Source organism: Suncus etruscus, chromosome 3 (assembly GCF_024139225.1).
Source record: "Suncus etruscus isolate mSunEtr1 chromosome 3, mSunEtr1.pri.cur, whole genome shotgun sequence".
Taxonomy (NCBI): Eukaryota; Metazoa; Chordata; class Mammalia; order Eulipotyphla; family Soricidae; genus Suncus; species Suncus etruscus.
Window position 1 is genome coordinate 124467963 of NC_064850.1, and position 18075 is coordinate 124486037.

The window sequence follows — 18075 nt, forward strand, 5'->3', positions numbered from 1 at the left end:
ATAGAATGTTGGAGGTTTGCTATCCCCACATCCACGAAAGTTCCAAGAACCTTGGAGGAATAATCCCTGAAGAAAGAATCAATGATAAACCCTGAGTGTCACTAGGTGTGGCCTCCAAACCAAAACAAATCAAGCAAATTAAAACCAAAAAAAAGTGAGTGTTAAGCTGTGATGAAATATGGTATTCAAGTCTTGTACTGTTGTGGCCTTTGACTGAGAGGTTAGCACCAGGCACATTTTGACAGGTGATCTTTGAAAATATAATCTGTAGTCCTCAGGTCCATCTTGAACACCTCAATCGTCAGGAGAAAAATAAGCAAAAGTGATTTCTAAATACCTAAACTGGGATATTAAAAACCCATCAATATCCATGTCTCCTGGTAGAATATAATAGTCAACATTAAACTAAAACTGTAGCCTGTCACTAAATTCTGAATGTAACTAAATACATTTTTAAAAATGTATTTAGTTATATGATGGTATGTTAAAGACATTTGAGGCCCTCCTTCTTTGTTTTGTCTTCTGAATCATGCACTAATTTTCATCTGAACTCCAATTGATTCAAGACTTAATGGTGTGTCCAAAGAGAAGGTACCACAGGGCAAAGTACCTGCATTGCACATGCAGACCCTGGGTTGGTTCCTGACAGCTTGGTCAAGAGTGATCCCTGAGCAAAAATCCAAGAACAAGACTTGAGCTGATGTGCTTTCTTTGTTCTCTGCAGTTGATTTTATTATGTATAATAAGTATATGTTTCACATATCTATTTCACACATATATATGACATATATAAATATATTTATATATTCTGCTTCCTGTTGGGGCAAGGCTCAAGACTTACTTCTGGTTCTGTGCTCAGAGATAATGCTTGGTGGTGCTCAGAGCACCATATGGAGTACCAGATATCAACCTTGGATTAGTGGTATGCAAGACAAGTGCCCTACCCACAGTAGTATTATCATTCTGCCTTCATTTATATATTTGTTCATTTATTATTTTTTAAAAGGTGAGGTCACTGCAAGTAGCAGCTATCTCCGTCTCTAGTCTCGCATTTCCCCATCCAGCCCCTTCACCTTTGTCGCCCAGCAGCTCCCATCTCTGAAGCCACCCTCTTCTCCATCCACATTCTGGGGCAGCAGTTGTGGATGCCGAGACCCACACGCAGGTAAAGAGCTGATGGAGCTGGTGTGGGGCACCCAGAGCAGCCCGGGCATTTCCAACACTATCTTCTGTCCCTGAACACTAGGGCTTGTGTTCAGTGACTCAGAGATGTCTGCTCTGGAACAATTAGAAAGTGGCCCCTGTGCTGTCATTGCACCTGTACAAAACTCCTGTTTTCATCAGAGAAGTCTTCTTGAAGCAATTGTTCGGAGAAGGAGGGAAAGGAACTCCTTTGTCATAAGTTATATGACATTTTTAGAAAGTGCTTGTTGTGACAACTCTGGATCCTACTGCTTGGTGTCGTGGTTCCCAGGAAAGACAGCTGAGGTAAGTGCCAGTGTGTCTGTGAGCCATGCAAAGCCCAACTGCCCAGCATGACATTCTCCTGCCTTAGCTGTGGAAGAGCTTGGCTTTGAGTGGTTTCACACCCATTAATTAAAAAAAAGATCATTCAGAAGTTTATCAGAATGAAAAGATGCTGTATTGAACCAGTATTCAGTGTGGGGAAACAGATTAGGAGTGTTTCTTTATCTGTACTCTGTCTTACTGACAAAGGGAAGTAAGAAAATATAAAAGATGAAATAGGAGATTCAAGTGAGCCCTTGATAGATCCTGTATATAGACATAGCAGTCAAAATTTAATTAACTTCCTGATGACGGACCACACTGTGTCTAAAGTGTGGTTTGGAACAGTGATCCAGAGTGCTTGAGAATGAAAGTTCTGGGTATTCATGAACAAGCAGCTCTAGGATTCTTAACATGGATGAAACCTTTAAGATACAGTAAAGTTGGTTCTTACTTGAAATCTCCAAAATACTCTATTTGGATTTTTGGCAGTGAAACTCACCTCACCATACTCTTTGCCAAGGATATGGCTTTAGTAGACCCTGAGGCTCCTTCAGAATTAGCCAGGAGAGTGTTTCAAACCTATGATCCAGAAGATATTGGGTTCATACCTGATTCACTTCTAGAAGATGTGATGAAATCATTGAACCTGGTGTCAGACCCTGAATATATAAATCTCACGAAGAATAAATTAGATCCTGAAGGATTAGGTATCATATTAGTGGGGTCGTTTCTTCAAGATTTATTTTCTGATCAGGGTTTCAAGAGTCCAGAGTCATTCACCATCTTCCACTACAATGCACCGAAGCATTGGATGGATTCCAGTCAATGGACTGAAGTCCAATTACAACGAAAAGGTCATGTATGTGGAAGGGAGTGCAGTAGTTCTAGATTTTGAAGATCCCATGCCACAGAGATGACACACCTATTAAAGGCTGTCTCTAGAACAAGTGGCCCTACATTGAATTGCTCTGGACCACAGAATGCTCTCCTTCACACATTGGTCCAGCTAGTGCCAATGCAGATTGGGAGCATAGGTGCGGAAGTAGGGGAGCAAGAGTGGCATTAGATCAACTTCAGTTCTACACTGACATCACTAACTGTATATATTTTTTATTGTTAAGAATTTTTATTGTTAAGAATTATTGTTAAGGAGCTGAAGAGATAGCATGGAGGTAGGGCCTTCGTTTTGCCTGCAGAAGGATGGTGGTTCGAATCCTGGCATCCCATATGGTCCCCCAAGCCTACCAGAAGCAATTTCTGAGTGTGAAGCCAGGAGTAACCCCTGAGCACTTCTGGGTGTGACCCAAAAAAAAAAACAAAAAACAAAACAAACAAACAAAAAGAATTCTTAATAAAAGGGGGGAAAAGGTGCTACAGATCAAACATATAAATTATTATTTCTACCACATTATTTAGCCATTTTATTTATTTTGCTTTTTTTATACTGGGTCACATAGGAAAAAGAGTTCATTGGGAATTATGTCTGGAGATGAATTTGTTTAGAAGTAAATATATATATAATGCTAGGAAAAAAGTATAATGTTGATCTTAAAATATTCATATGGTTGGAAATTAAAAATCTTAAATTGTTTGTCCATTACCAATATTTCAGTCATTCCTTAAAAATCAATAGAGCTGGTTCAAGAGCTATTAAATAAAGGAGCCTTGGAAAATATGCATGTAAATTGTGTATATAGTTATTTTCTCTTTTACAAACAATAGATACATTAAATAGGAAAATAATTACTTTGCAATTTGAAGACAGGTAAGTAAATATATACTAAGAAAAAAGAAAAAGTGCAACTGAAGTATTTTCCCAGGAAAAAAAGCAAATGAGTTAGGCACTAAATAAGTATTTCTAAAATTTAAAAGATTAAAATCATACTAAGTATATTTTCCAGTACTTATAACCCTTAGAATTTTTTAATTCATATGATCAAATTTTTAAGGAAAAATTCAGTTTTAATGCAAGTATAAATTAAAAGCAAAAATGAAAAATTTATTAGTGTGGAAAATAATAAAAAATTCTTTTTCTTCTTTCTCTCTTTTCTTCTTTCTTTCTCTCTTCTTTCTTCCTTTTTTCTTTCTCTCTTTTTCTTTCTTTTTCTCTTACTTTCTTTTGTTCTTTCTTTCTTTCCTTCCTTCCTTCCTTCCTTCCTTCCTTCCTTCCTTCCTTCCTTCCTTCCTTCCTTCTTTCTTTCTTTCTTTCTTTCTTTCTTTCTTTCTTTCTTTCTTTCTTTCTTTCTTTCTTTCTTTCTTTCTTTCTTTCTTTCTTTCTTTCTTTCTTTTCTTTCTTTCTTTCTTTTCTTCCTTCCTTCTTTCTTTCTTTCTTTCTTTCTTTCTTTCTTTCTTTCTTTCTTTCTTTCTTTCTTTCTTTCTTTCTTTCTTTCTTTCTTTCTTTCTTTCTTTCTTTCTTTCTTTCTTTCTATCTTTCTTTCCTTTCTTCCTTCCTTCCTTCCTTCCTTCTTCCTTCCTTCCTTCCTTCTTCCTTCCTATCTTCCTTTCTTCCTCCTTCCTTCCTTCCTTCCTTCCTTTCTTCCTTCCATCCTTCCTTCCTCCTTCCTTCCTTCCTCCCTCCCTCCCTCCCTTCCTTCCTTCCTTCCTTCCTTTCTTTCTTTTCTTCTTTCTTTCTTTCTTTCTTTTCTTCTTTCTTTCTTTCTTTCTTTCTTTCTTTCTTTCTTTCTTTCTTTCTTTCTTTCTTTCTTTTCTTCCTTCTTTCTTTCTTTCTTTCTTTCTTTCTTTCTTTCTTTCTTTCTTTCTTTCTTTCTTTCTTTCTTTCTTTCTTTCTTTCTTTCTTTCTTTCTTTCTTTCTTTCTTTCTTTCTTTCTTTCTTTCTTTCTTTCTTTCTTTCTTTCTTTCCTTCCTTCCTTCCTTCTTCCTTCCTATCTTCCTTTTTTCCTCCTTTCTTCCTTCCTTCCTTCCTTCCTTCCATCCTTCCTTCCTTCCTCCTTCCTTCCTCCCTCCCTCCCTCCCTTCCTTCCTTGCTTCCTTCCTTCCTTCCTTCCTTCCTTCCTTCCTTCCTTCCTTCCTTCCTTCCTTCCTTCCTTCCTTCCTTCCTTCTTGTTTTTTGGGTCATACCCTGTGGCATTCAGGGGTTACTTCTGGATTGTGCTTAGAAATTACTCTTCACTCAGGAGACAGTAAGGGATGCCAGGGCTTGAACTTGCGTTTGTTCTGGGTCATCCATGTGCAAGCAAATGCCCTACCACTGTGCCCCTCTGGCCCCTAATGGCACATTCTTAATTTAAGAAAAAGAGAAAGCCTAATAGAAACTAGAAAACATCTTTAAAAATTATAATTAATTTACAACATATATTATTTTGTATTATGTGTGTCTATGTATGTGTAGATATAAGATACATATAAATATATTTTCACTGCAGTGAAAGTAGTATAGCCAAGTAGATATATTTTCATAGCATTTACATTAGGAAAAAACTTAAAATAAACAAACCCACACAGTTGTGAACATGTTTGTAACCATTTTGCTTAAATAAAGAAATTATTATTAAAAATTAAAATTAAAAATATAATCAACGAGCTGGAGTGGTGGTGAAGCGGTAGTGTTTGCCTTGCATGCGGCTAACCTAGGTTTGACTGCAATTTTATCCCCGGTCCCATATGGTCCCCCCAAGCCAGGAGCAATTTCTGAACGCATAGTCAGGAGTAACCCCTGGGCATCACAGAGTGTGGTCCAAAAAAAAAAATTAAAACAAAAATATAATCAACCTAGTTTTAAATCTTTAGAAAGTAATAAAATTTAATATGTGGTTGAGAGTTTATGATGTTCCTCTTTCATGTGTTTTGGGCACTTCTGCCCAGTATATATGTGGTGTTACAGTGTTTGGAGTTTCTACCCTGTTAAGTCCTGTTATTTGATCTTTGAATATTAGTTGTATATATGGTGTAGTTTCTAGGTGCTTCAGAATAGTGCTATCATTCTGTGTTTATCTTTCATCTTCTGGCTTACTTCATTTAACATAATATGTTCTAGGTCCATCCATGTTACTGCAAAGTCTGTGATTGAATCATTTCTTACTGCCATGTAGTATTCCATTGTGTATAGATACCACATCTTAATGATCCACTCATCTGTTGTTAGGCATCGAGGTTGGTTCCAAGACTTGGCTATTATACTGAATGCTGCAATAAATAGTGGGGTGCACACGTCTTTTGGGATGAATGTCCTTCCGACTTGGGGGTAGATACCCAGGAAAGCAATTGCTGGGTCAAATGGCAGCTCAATTCTGAGTTCCTTGAGCACTCTCCAGACTGTTCTCCATAGGGGTTGGACTAGGGGGCATTCAACCAACAGCAGTGGATGAGAGTGCCTTTCATACCACAACCCCACCAACAGAGATTGTTTCCATTATTTTTGATGTGAGCCATCAAAGGTGGTACCTCATTGTTGTCTTGATTTGGATTTCCCTAATGATGAATGAAGGTGAACTTGTTTTTATGTGTTTGTTGGCCATCTTTTGATCTTCTTCCGTGAAGCGTCTTTTCTTTTCATCTCCCCATTTTTCTATGGCTTTATTTGGTTTTGTGGAGCTCATCTTTCTGAGTGCTTTGTATATTCTGGATATTAGCCCTTTATTGGACATGTTGAGTGCAAAGATTTTTTCCCATTCAGTTAACTGTCTCCTTGTGTTGAGTATGGTTTCTTTTGCCATGCAGAAGCTTTTTAGTTTGGTGTAGTCCCATTTGTTTATTTTTAATGCTAAATTTATTGCCATTGGCAATCTATCATCAAAGACTTTTTTGATATATGGGTCTTCGAGTGTTCTGCCTATTTTTTTTCTCAATAAACTTTATGATTTTAGGTCTGATTTTGAGGTATTTGATCCATTTTGAGTTGACTTTTGTATATGGGGTGAGGTATGGGTCATTTTTAATTTCTTACAAGTGGTTTTCCAGTTGTGCCTACACCATTTGTTGAAAAGACTTTCTTTATCCCATTTCAAGTTCTTGGCTCTTTTGTCAAATATTAGTTGACTCTATGTCTGGGGCCTTATGCCTAGAAATTCTGTTCTAACCCACTGGTTTGAGGCTCTGTCCTTGTACCAGTACCATGTCGTTTTGATCACTATGGCTTTATAGTATAGCTTCAGGTAGCAAGATGCCACCCCGTTTCTTGTTTTTTTATAGTATGTGTTTGGCTATCCTGGGTCTTTTGTGGTTCCAGATAAATTTTATGATTGATTGTTCTAAGTCTTTAAAGAATGATGTCTGAATTTGGATGGGGATTGCATTAAATCTATATAGGAGTTTGGGTAGGATGGTCATTTTGACTATATTGATTCTACCTATCAATGAGCATGGGATGTTCTTCCATTTCCTTAGATCCACTTCAATTTCTTACTGAAGTGAAAAATGCAATTATTAATCTATTCTGTGAGCCAAATTTTCTAAAATTTTCCAAAGAAAATAATATAAAAAAACAATACATGTGGTGTATAGTAATTCAAGTATTCTTTGCAAAGTACTAACAAAATGAAATAAAGGACATATTAAAAGGATTATCCACCACCACACCCAAGTGGCATTTGCAAAATAAATAATAAATTGCAGGAGTATTTAACATATAAGGGTTCATAGTGGAAATGCATCATGTTATTAGATAGGTGTGGGAAAAACATGATCATGTAAATTAATGTAAAACAATCTTTTGAAAAAACTTTCCAGTATTCTTTGATTTAAGAAAAATACAACAATTTCAAATAAGGATGGGAGGAACTCTCACAACTGATAAAAGTCATATAAAGATTCTACAACTTTTTAGTGGATGACTTAAAACTTTACTTTTAAAATCAAAAAGACTAGGAACTTGATTTTTTTACTTCTGATTCTGTTATTTATTTAAGAGGAAATTGATAGTGAGGAGAAAAAGGGACATCCAAATTTGAAATGAAAAGTAACATTATTTATTTTTTCTGATGACATTAAAAGTCCTAAATATTCCACAATTACTGAAACTAATGAGCAAATATAACAAAATAGCAGAATTCAAAAATTTTTTACTATGCACTGAGTTACTGGGGAAAGAAAGTAAGAACACTTTTTCTTGATAATAACTTCACAAAAAGAATAACCTAAAGAATAAATTTAGCAAAAACGTGGAAAATTGTACACTGAAAATAAACCAAAAATGTAAAGACTTTCTGTGATGAAGATTTGGAAGGTTTACTATATTAAAATCTCAACCTTGCCCAAAGTGATGTATATACAATGTAAACCATATCAAAATACTAATAAAAAGTTCTAAAAATCTGTAAGGGAATATAAGAGTTGTGAACAAACACACTAAAAATACCTTTGAAAGTAGAATATACAATTATTTTAGTCAACAGAATATAATATGTGACATGAAAGAGCTGCTAAATACTGCCACATGGACAAATGACTATAATATTTAAAGGGATCAAATTGACATGTTTTATGCCTTAAATATATATTATCCCAAATAGAACCTCAGAGTGATTATATTTCAGGAAAGATGCTTGCCTTGTGTAGCCAATTGGGTTGGATCTGGGCATCCAAGTGCAGAGCCTAGATTAAGTCCTGTGCACCTCCAGGTATGGCCCCCAAACAACCTGTGCACCTCCAGGTATGGTCCCCAAACAAACAAAAAGAAGAGTAATTGTTGCTCTTAACAGATGGTGAAAATGAATATTATCTCATATACTTCATATTATTTAAATGCCAGTAAAAAGCCAGAATTATCCATGTTTTATTTTTACCAATTTTGTTCATATACACTTTATTTCTATTTTCCAAGCATTTCAGCCAAGTAGAAAAAATAGAATTGTCATGTATTGGGAAAAAATTACTTTAAAAATATGTATTTATCTTACATAGTGTTTCTATATAATGTGACTTCTCTGAAAATCTAAATGGGTAATTATTAAACTTAGAAAAATATAAAAAGGCATTTGTAACAACAAAGAGTGAAGATAATAAAGCAATTTTAGAACTAGAATAACTTGATACAAAAAGTTTCACCGAAAATCTGTAAAGCGATAATTATATGCGATAGGTACAAAGAAAAGAGATCAGTGAGACAAAATTTTCATCTCAGAAATCAATGTTAGTAATTATATGCAACAAAATTATGTTTATTAACTATAACATTTAGTAGGAAACTTGTGAGAGCAAGTAATGACATATTTTAAGTAGTTCCAACATGCTTTGTTTGACAAATAAAAAGATTGAGTACAGAAGTATTTATTTGATTGATAAATGAGCCTCCATAAAGATGCATAAAGATATCTTCTGGGTGTGAAAAACAGGGAATGATAGAAAAAAGCAGAGAAGTTACACAAGCTTTCTTACATGAAAATATTTAGAGTATAAAAAACCCGAAAAATAGGATATTCAATATAACTACATGTGAAAAAATGTCCTTATGGAAATTTAAAGTTCCATAATTTATGGTTTCTGATTTTAATTGCAATAGCTTGGATAATTACAGTTTTAACAATAGGGGCCCTCAATTACATTTATTATGTGTGCTTAAATACTTAAATTATGATGAATAAAAGATGATTTTAAACAGTTATGAACATTATATTCTTTCTCCATAATGGATATAGATATATGTAAATTTCACAATGTATAAATGTGGTTCAAGAAATTATAATAAACTTTGAGAAATGAGTACAATTTTATACAAAACATCAATACTGGCAAATTAAATATTTAAATATAAAAGACAAAAAACACAAATACAAAAACCCCTTCCTTACACCTATATTCATTGCAGCTCTATTTACCATAGCAAGACTCTGGAAACAACCAAGATGCCCTTCAACAGATGAATGGCTAAAGAAACTGTGGTACATATACACAATGGAATATTATGCAGCTGTCAGGAGAGATGAAGTCATGAAATTTTCCTATACATGGATGTACATGGAATCTATTATGCTGAGTGAAATAAGTCAGAGAGAGAGAGAAAAACGCAGAATGGTCTCACTCATCTATGGGTTTTAAGAAAAATGAAAGACACCCTTGTAATAATAATTTTCAGACACAAAAGAGAAAAGAGCTGGAAGTTCCAGCTCACCTCAGGAAGCTCACCACAAAGAGTGATGAGTTTAGTTAGAGAAATAACTACATTTTGAACTGTCCTAATATTGAGAATGTATGAGGGAAATGTAGAGCCTGTTTAGGGTACAGGCGGGGGTTGGGTGGGGAGGAGGGTGATTTGGGACTTGGGTGATGGGAATGTTGCACTGGTGATGGGTGGTGTTCCTTTTATGACTGAAACCCAAACACAATCATGTATGTAATCAAGGTGTTTAAATAAAAAAAAAAAAAAAAAAAAAAAATTATCATTGCCCCTTTAGCAAAGCAGGAAAATCAAGATTAAGGGGACATGTGTGCAGACTATTAGATTTACAGGGACACCCTTGAAGCAATCACATACCATGGCCTCTTGCCATCAGTGGCAGTGTGTGGTTTCCACACAACCCTGTTTATTGCACCAGTGTGGCTCACCTCTCCTCAATCAGAGGCTTCCTAACAATTTAGAACTCAGAATCTCACAGCCTTGCCTTGAAACTAAATGGTAGTTGGTGTTTACTGTGCACCTATATGTCCATTGTTAGTTTGATCTCAAAGAAACTTCCTGTACCAAGCAAGAATAAATTAAAATTTGTGTTCTAGAAAACAAAAAAATGATGGAAACTTGATTTGACTTTAGTAGTGCCCTTCCTCAGGGGACAGTTCACTGCCCAGCCAGGTCATGTGGTATTGGTTGGAATTATAAGGGTGAGAGTCACTGCAACTGTAGCTTGCAGGACTTGAGACATGTGATATTAGGGGTTGAAGATACATCCAATACATCACGAAGATTCCTCAGGGCCATATAATTCACTTGATAATGGACACACAGCTTTCTCCTTGGCATTTCATGTTTTGATTTGTTTTGTGTGAAATCACAGTATAGCCACTTGTTTTGTTTATTATGGGTATCAAAATTTACTTCTTTATTAAAGGGCATTTTAGTTACTTCTGAGTTTTGACCAGATAAAACTGTAAACATTTGCATGCCTACGTTTGTGTGGATATGAATTTTTAAATTCTTTAGGTAAATATCAAGTAGCATTATTGTGGGATTATTGGCCTTTATGGGAAAAGTATGTTTAGATTTAAAAAAAAAAAACCATCATACTGTTTCTACCCCATTTTTCTCACCTATGGTGTATGAAGTTGTTTCAAATCCTCAACAGTATCTGATGCTGTCAGTGCTTAGGAATTAGCCATTCTAATAGGTGTGTTTTATCATCTCACTTTGGCTTTATTTGCATTTCTCTAGGGACATGCAAAACGAATCATCTTTCCATATGCCCATTTGCCATCTGTATGTTGTCTTTGATCAGCTGAACATTTTGATCTCTAATCCATTATTTAATCCACTTGTTTGCATTCTTATGTTGGCTACAAGAATTCTTTGCTTATAGTTGGTAATGATTCTTTATCATATGTGTCTTCAGGAATTTTTTCTTTCAATCTCTATATCGTCTTATATTCTATAGAATATTCATTGTAATTATAACGACTTAAAATATTAATCTTAATTGAAAATTATAATTGCAATGACTTAAAATTGTAATGACTTAAATTAGTGTTGTTGTTTTAGTTTTAATGAAAATAATATTTTTAATATATTTTTGTTTGTTCTTTTGGAGGGCAACCTGACATTCCTTAAGGATTACTCCTGTATCTGCTCAGGGATAACTTCTGGTGGTACTTGGGGTCTAGATATGATTCTAGGGATTCAACCCTGTTTGTTTGCATGCAAAAAAATACCTTACTTATTTATTTTGTGTGTCATATTTCTGTTTTAATAACCAAAGATACACCCCCATAGCCTAAGTCATTTTAGCTTTCTCACAGTTTATAAGAATTCCATAGCTCTCTATTGACTGTTAAGTTTACAATCCATTTTTAGTTAATTGTGTGATGATTATAGGTCCTGTGTCAAGTTACTATTACATATGGTGTCCAGTTGTTAAAGTATCAAATGTTAAGGGACCTGTCTTTGCTGCATTGAGAAAAATTGCTTTTATCCCCCAAAAAGTGATATTTGTGGGGTTCAACTTCACAGTGGAAATGCCACTATATTTATCAAATTGACTATTCTTTTGCCAGTGTTGGATTAATGTGGCTTTATAACAAGTTTTGAAGTTAGGTAGCTCCAGTACAATAGCAGGCAAACTTGGAACTCAAGGTCAACAATACAAGAATCAAAATTCACCACCCAGGTTTAGGTAGTAAGGAAGGCTAGGATCCTTGTTACTTGTGGAAAAATGGCTTTGAACACTCCTCACCTTTGGAGCATTTACTTCTCTGGAACACCCCTACACAAGTGCCTCTGCATTCTGTTTTCATTGTATGTTAGCATGTACAATAAATCTTTCTACTCAGTGATTGATATTTATTTCCATATAATTTTTATATTGATCACACGATTCACAATGTTTAGATATATAGAATGACCCACTTCTTTCATTCATTCATTCCAATCACAGGCCTGGTTCTCAGATTTATTTCCTTTATTTAAAAATCTTGATTACATATATGATTGTGATTAGGTTCCAGTCATGTAAAGAATACCCACCCCATTACCAGTGCAACATTCCCATCAACAATGTCCCAAATCTCCCTCCATCCCATCCCACCTCCACCTGTACTCCAGTTTTTCAAGCTCCCTCATTCATTCACATGATTATGGTTGTTCTCTGTATAGTTATTTCTATAACTGCACTCACCACTCTTTGTGGTGAGCTTCATGAAGTGAGCTGGAAGTTCCAGCCATCCTCTCATAGTCTCTGAGGATTGTTGCAAAAATGACTTTTATTTTTCTTAAAATCCATAGATAAGTGAGACTGTTCTGTGTCTATCTCTCGCTCTGACTTATTTCATGCAACATGATAGATTCCATGTACATCCATGTACATGTATAGGAAAATTTCATGACTTCATCTTTCCTGATGGCTGCACAATATTCCATTGTGTATATGTACCACAGTTTCTTTAGCCATTTGTCTGTTGAAGGGCATCTTGGTTGTTTCCAGAGCCTGGCTATTGTGAATAGTGCTGCAATAAATATAGGTGTGAGGAAGGGGGTTTTGTATTGTATTCGTGTGTTCTTAGGGTATATCCCTAGGAGTGGAATAGCTGGGTCGAATGGGAGCTCAATTTCCAGATTTTGGAGGAATTTCCATATCGCTTTCCATAGAGGTGGGACTAGAAGTCATTCCCACCAGCAGTGGATAAGAGTTTCTTTCTCTCCACATCCCCATCAGCATTGATTGTTCTCATTCTTTGTGATGTATGCCAATCTCTGTGGTGTGAGATGGTATCTCATCATGGTTTTGATTTGCATCTCCCTGATGATTAGTGATGAGGAGCATTTTTTCATGTGCCTTTTGGCCATTTGTATTTCTTTTTTAGAAGCTTTTTGGTAGAGTTTTTAGGGTTTTCTAAGTAGAGTATCATGTCATCTACAAACAGCTAGAGCTTGACTTCTTCCTTTCCTATCTGGATTCCCTTGATATCTTTTTCTTGCCTGATCACTTTAGCAAGAACTTCCAGTACTATGTTGAAGAGGAGTGGTGAGAGTGGACAGCCTTGTCTTGTACCAGAATTTAGAGGAAAGGCTTTATTTTTTCTCCATTGAGGATAATATTTGCCATTGGCTTATGGTAGATGGCTTCAAGTAGATTGAAAAAGGTTCTTTCCATTCCCATCTTGGTGAAAGTTTTGATCAAGAATGGGTATTGTACCTTATAAAATTCTTTCTTTGCATCTATTGATATGATCATGTGATTTTTATTTCTCTTCTTGTGGATGTTGTGTATAATATTGATAGATTTATGGCTGTTAAACCATACTTGCATTGCTGGGATGAAACCTACTTGGTCATAGTATGATTTCTTGATGATGCATTGGATCCTATTTGCCAGGATTTTGTTGAAGATCTTTGCATCAGCATTCATCAGGGTTATTATTCTAAAATTTTCTTTTTTGGCAGCGTCTCTGTCTGGTTTTGGTATCAAGGTAATGTTGACTTCATAAAAGCTGTTTGGGAGTGTTCCCGTTTTTTTTTTTTTTTTTTTTAATTTCATGGAAGAACCTGGCTAGGATTGGTAGTAGCTCCTCTAGAAAGATTTAAAAAAAATTCATTAGGAAATCCATCTGGGCCTGGGCTTTTCTTTTTGGGCAGATGTTTGATTACAGTTTCAATTTCCTCAGTAGTGTTGGGAGTGTTTAGATATGCTACATCCTCCTTACTTAATCGTGGAAGGTTATAAGTGTCCAAGAATTTTTCCATTTCTTCTAGGTTCTCATGTTTAGTAGCATAAAGTTTCTCAAAGTAGTCTCTGATTACCCTTTGGATCTCTGCAATTTCTGTCATGATCTCCCCCTTTTCATTTCTAATACGGGTTATCAGATTTCTCTCTCTCTCTCTCTTTCTTTGTGAGTTTTGCCAATGGTCTATCAATCTTGTTTGTTTTTTTAAAGAACCAACTTCTGCTTTCGATGATCTTTCGGATGGTTTTTTGGTTTTCCACTTCATTGAGTTCTGCTTTCAGCTTTGTTATTTCCTTCTGTCTCCCTATTTTTGGTTCCTTTTGTTGGTCATTTTCTAATTTTTTGAGCTGCATCATTAAGTTATTCAGGTATGCCCCTTCTTCCTTCCTGATGTGTGCTTGTAAAGCTATAAATTTTCCTCTCAGGACCACTTTTGCTGTGTCCCATAGATTCTGGCAGTTTGTTTCTTCATTATCATTTTTTTCCAAGAAAGTTTTGATTTCATCTCAGACCCACTGATTGTTCAGTAGCAGGGTGTTTAATTTCCAATTGTTAAAGTTTTCTTCTGTGTGCCTTTGTAGTTCACATCTAATTTCAGAGCCTTGTGGTCAGCAAAGGTAGCCTGCAAGATTTCTATCCTCTTGATTTTATGGAGGTATGTTTTATTTGTAAGCATGTAGTCTATCCTGGAGAATGACCCATGTACATTGGAGAAGAATGTGTATCCAGGTTTTTTGGGATCGAGTGTCCTATATATATCTACTAGTACTCTTTCTTCCATTACATTTTTTAGGGCTAGTAGGTTTTTGTTGGGTTTCAGTCTGGTTGACCTATCAAATGTTGATAGGGCCATGTTGAGGTCTCCCATAATTATTGTGTTATTATTGATTTTTTCTTTCAGATTTTTCAGTAACTGTATTAATTTGCTGGTCTCTCATTGGGTGCATATATGTATAATAGTCTGATTTCTTCCTGTTGCACATATCCCTTGATTAGTACATAGTGTCCATTTTTGTCCCTTACCAGTTTTCTGAGTATAAAGTTATTGTCATCGGATATTAATATGGCCACCCCAGCTTTTTTGAGGGTGTTGTCTGCTTTGATGATTTTCCTTCAGCCTTTGATTTTGAGTCTAAATTTATTCTGACTATACAGATGTGTTTCTTGTAGTCAGCATAAGGTTGGATTCATCTTTTTGACCCATTTGCCACTCTCTGTCTTTTAATTGGTGAATTTAATCCATTGACATTGAGGGAGATGATTGTCATAGGATTTAATGTCATTTTTGTAGATAAGTTTGCTGTGTTTGTTGGTCTCTCTTGTCTTAGAGTAGACTTGTCAGTTTTTCCTTAAAGGCTGGTTTTTCATCTGTGAAGTTTCTGAGCTATTGTTTATCCATGAAACTATGTATGCTTTTTTCAAACCTGAATGTCAGTCGGGCTGGGTGCAGTATTCTCGGTGAGGCGTTCATTTCGTTCAGTCTTGTCTCAATATCCCACCTTCTGGCCTTGAGAGTTACTTGTGACATGTCTGCAGTAAGGCTTAGGGATGCTCCTTTGAATGTAATTTCCCTTTTCGATCTTGCTGCTTTCAGTATTCTATCTCTATCTTTGGGATTTGTCATTGTAATGAGGTTTTGTCTTGAAGTGTTTTTTTTTTTTTTGGGGGGGGGTCCCTTTTAGCTGGTACACTTCAGACATGCAGGATTTGATTGCATGTAGTCTTTAACTCTGGGAGTATCTCTTTGATGATGTCTTTAACAGTTGATTCTTCCTGGAGATCTCCTACCTGGGACTCCAGTAATTCTTATGTTGTTTCTGTTGAGTTTATCAAAGACTTCTATTTTCATCTGTTCACATTCCTTGAATACTTTTTCCATTGCCTGTTCATTTGTCTTAAGGTTCTTTTCCATTTCTTCTGCTATGTTGAGTTTTTCTGCATCACATCTTCCAGTACTCCAATTCTCTCCTCAGCTGCTGTTACCCTGCTGCAGAGGCCATCCATTGAGATTTTCAGTTGAGGTACCGTGTTTTTCAGATCTGTTATTTTAGTTTGGAGTTGTCTGATTTCTGTCTTTGTGTTCTGTTCAGATTGATCTATGCTTCCTTTGAGTTCTACAAACATCTTCCATATTGCTATTTTAAGTTCCTTATCCGAGAGGTTAATCAGGTGGTTGGAAATTATTAGATCGTTCAAGTTTTCATCTTCATTCTCTGTGCATGTTGTTTGCCTGTGAGGTTTCCCCATTGTCACACTTGTAGTGTGGTTTTTCCTGCATGTTATAGTGGGGTTCAGTGGTTAGAAAGAGTGCATGGCCATGAAGTGGAGTGGCCACATTCTTCTGCGGCCTCTAGATGATAGTTTTTTTGGGGGGAGGTGTGTTTCTTAGGCCTCTGAGTAGAGCTTCAAGTATTCATGGAAGACAGATAAGTAAAACAAAGAGTTCCTTTCAAGTCCTCAGGGTCATCCAAGGCACAGCAGGAGGATGGATCCAGCCAAGAACTCTCTGTAGTAGGCAGGATCACCCGCAGAAACGCTGATGAAATCCAGTCTCAGGCGGCTGAAAGCACTATGGGAAAGATTGCTTCTGCACCCTTCTGACACCCATCAGAAACCAGCAGGAATTAGTGTGTGTATCTCCCGACCCACTTCTGAAGCAGGCAGGATCACCGGCAGGAATGCTGATGAAATCCAGTCTTAGGCAGCTGAAAACAGCATGACCCAAGATGGCTTCTGCACCCTTCTGACTCCTGGCAAAAACCAGCAGGAATCAGTGTGTGTACATCCCGAACCACCTCTGAAGCAGGCAGGATCACTGGCAGGAACGCAGATGAAATCCAGTCTCTGGCATATGGAAATCACGTGGCCCAAGATGGCTTCTGCCACCTTCTGACTCCATTCTCAGATTTTTAATACAAATTACTTAAAGGAAAGACTTTTGAAACATTTGTAAAATCAAGTTTTATAGCTAATATTATTTTTTTACATTCCTATGTGTGCAAAATAAGTATCCTAGATTTTAGAATGATATTACACATTTGAAAAATTGGGCTATTTGATTCACAGCTCTTTCTAAGAGTTTTACATTACATCTAGGTATATGTAACTAATCCAAGAGCCTGTTTCATTGCTATAAGTTCTCTTTTTTCTTTTGCATAAACATAAACTTTGTATTTCAAGATTTATTTTGTATTGTCTACTTTTTACAAAGGCAGTTGGGAGTGAAAAGGAAGACAGAAGCTGGAAAGCTTTTTTCAAAGGAGGAAAATATCAGTCTTTTGTTCTGAAATGCCATTTGCATGTATACGATGTTTTCTGATGTGTCCATCAGATCAGGTGAGCAGTCAGTGTTCAGTATTGGAGAAGGTGTCTGCCTTTCCCAACTGTGATGACCTTTGGACATGGCCTTTATGTGATTTAAAAGAAAGACTTTCAACCTCTCCATCATCAGAGTGGTTGGCATTTATAAAAATATGACAACATAGGAAAAGTAAGATTAAAAATCCAAACATTTTTGTAGTGATTTATGAAATATAAAGGTAACAAAAATATTTGTTTTAATTACAACTTAAGCATTGATTAGAAACTTGTAAAAAATGATCAGTAACATATGCCTGAGTTGTGTAGCATATCCATATCCAAATTCATTAGCTATTAAAGCAGTATCAATATGCAAGGTGCATAAATTGAGCCAGATATATTCTTGATTAGAAAAATCATTATTTTGAAAATGTTTTATAGTTGAAATGCCAAGCAGAAAAATAGATGAATGTCTGTTTTTCATCATAGAACATGATAATCCATTAAAGTAGAGAAAAAAGTACAGTTACTTAAAAAAATATCATCCAGATTTGACTTATTTTTGAGGTAGTTTTATCACCAGAAATAAATTTTACTTACCATATTTGTTTTCAAAAATCAGTTGAGGGGCCAAAGAAATAGCACAGTGATAGAATGTTTGCCTTACATGCAGAAAGATGGTGGTTCGAATCCTGGCATCCCATATGGTCCCCTAGCCTGCCAGGGGTGATTTCTGAGTATAGAGCCAGGAGTAGCCCCTGAGAGTTGCCTGGTGTGACCTCAAAACCAAAAAAACTCAGTTGAAAAGAAGTACAAAGAATATTTTATATCTTCTATCATCAATATAGGTTATAGTTTCCATTGGATTGTCTATCTTGGATTATGTATCTTTGAGTGATTTTATTATCTCTTCAAAAAATTGTGTAGTAAGACATAGTTGCTCTA

General features: G+C 35.8%; 1 pseudogene; it reads left to right on the forward strand.

The window, feature by feature from the left end:
• The window catches only part of LOC126004450 (ubiquitin carboxyl-terminal hydrolase MINDY-3-like), a 33339-nt pseudogene extending 26976 nt beyond the window's left edge, over positions 1 to 6363 (forward strand).
• Positions 6364 to 18075: the final 11712 nt, after the last annotated feature.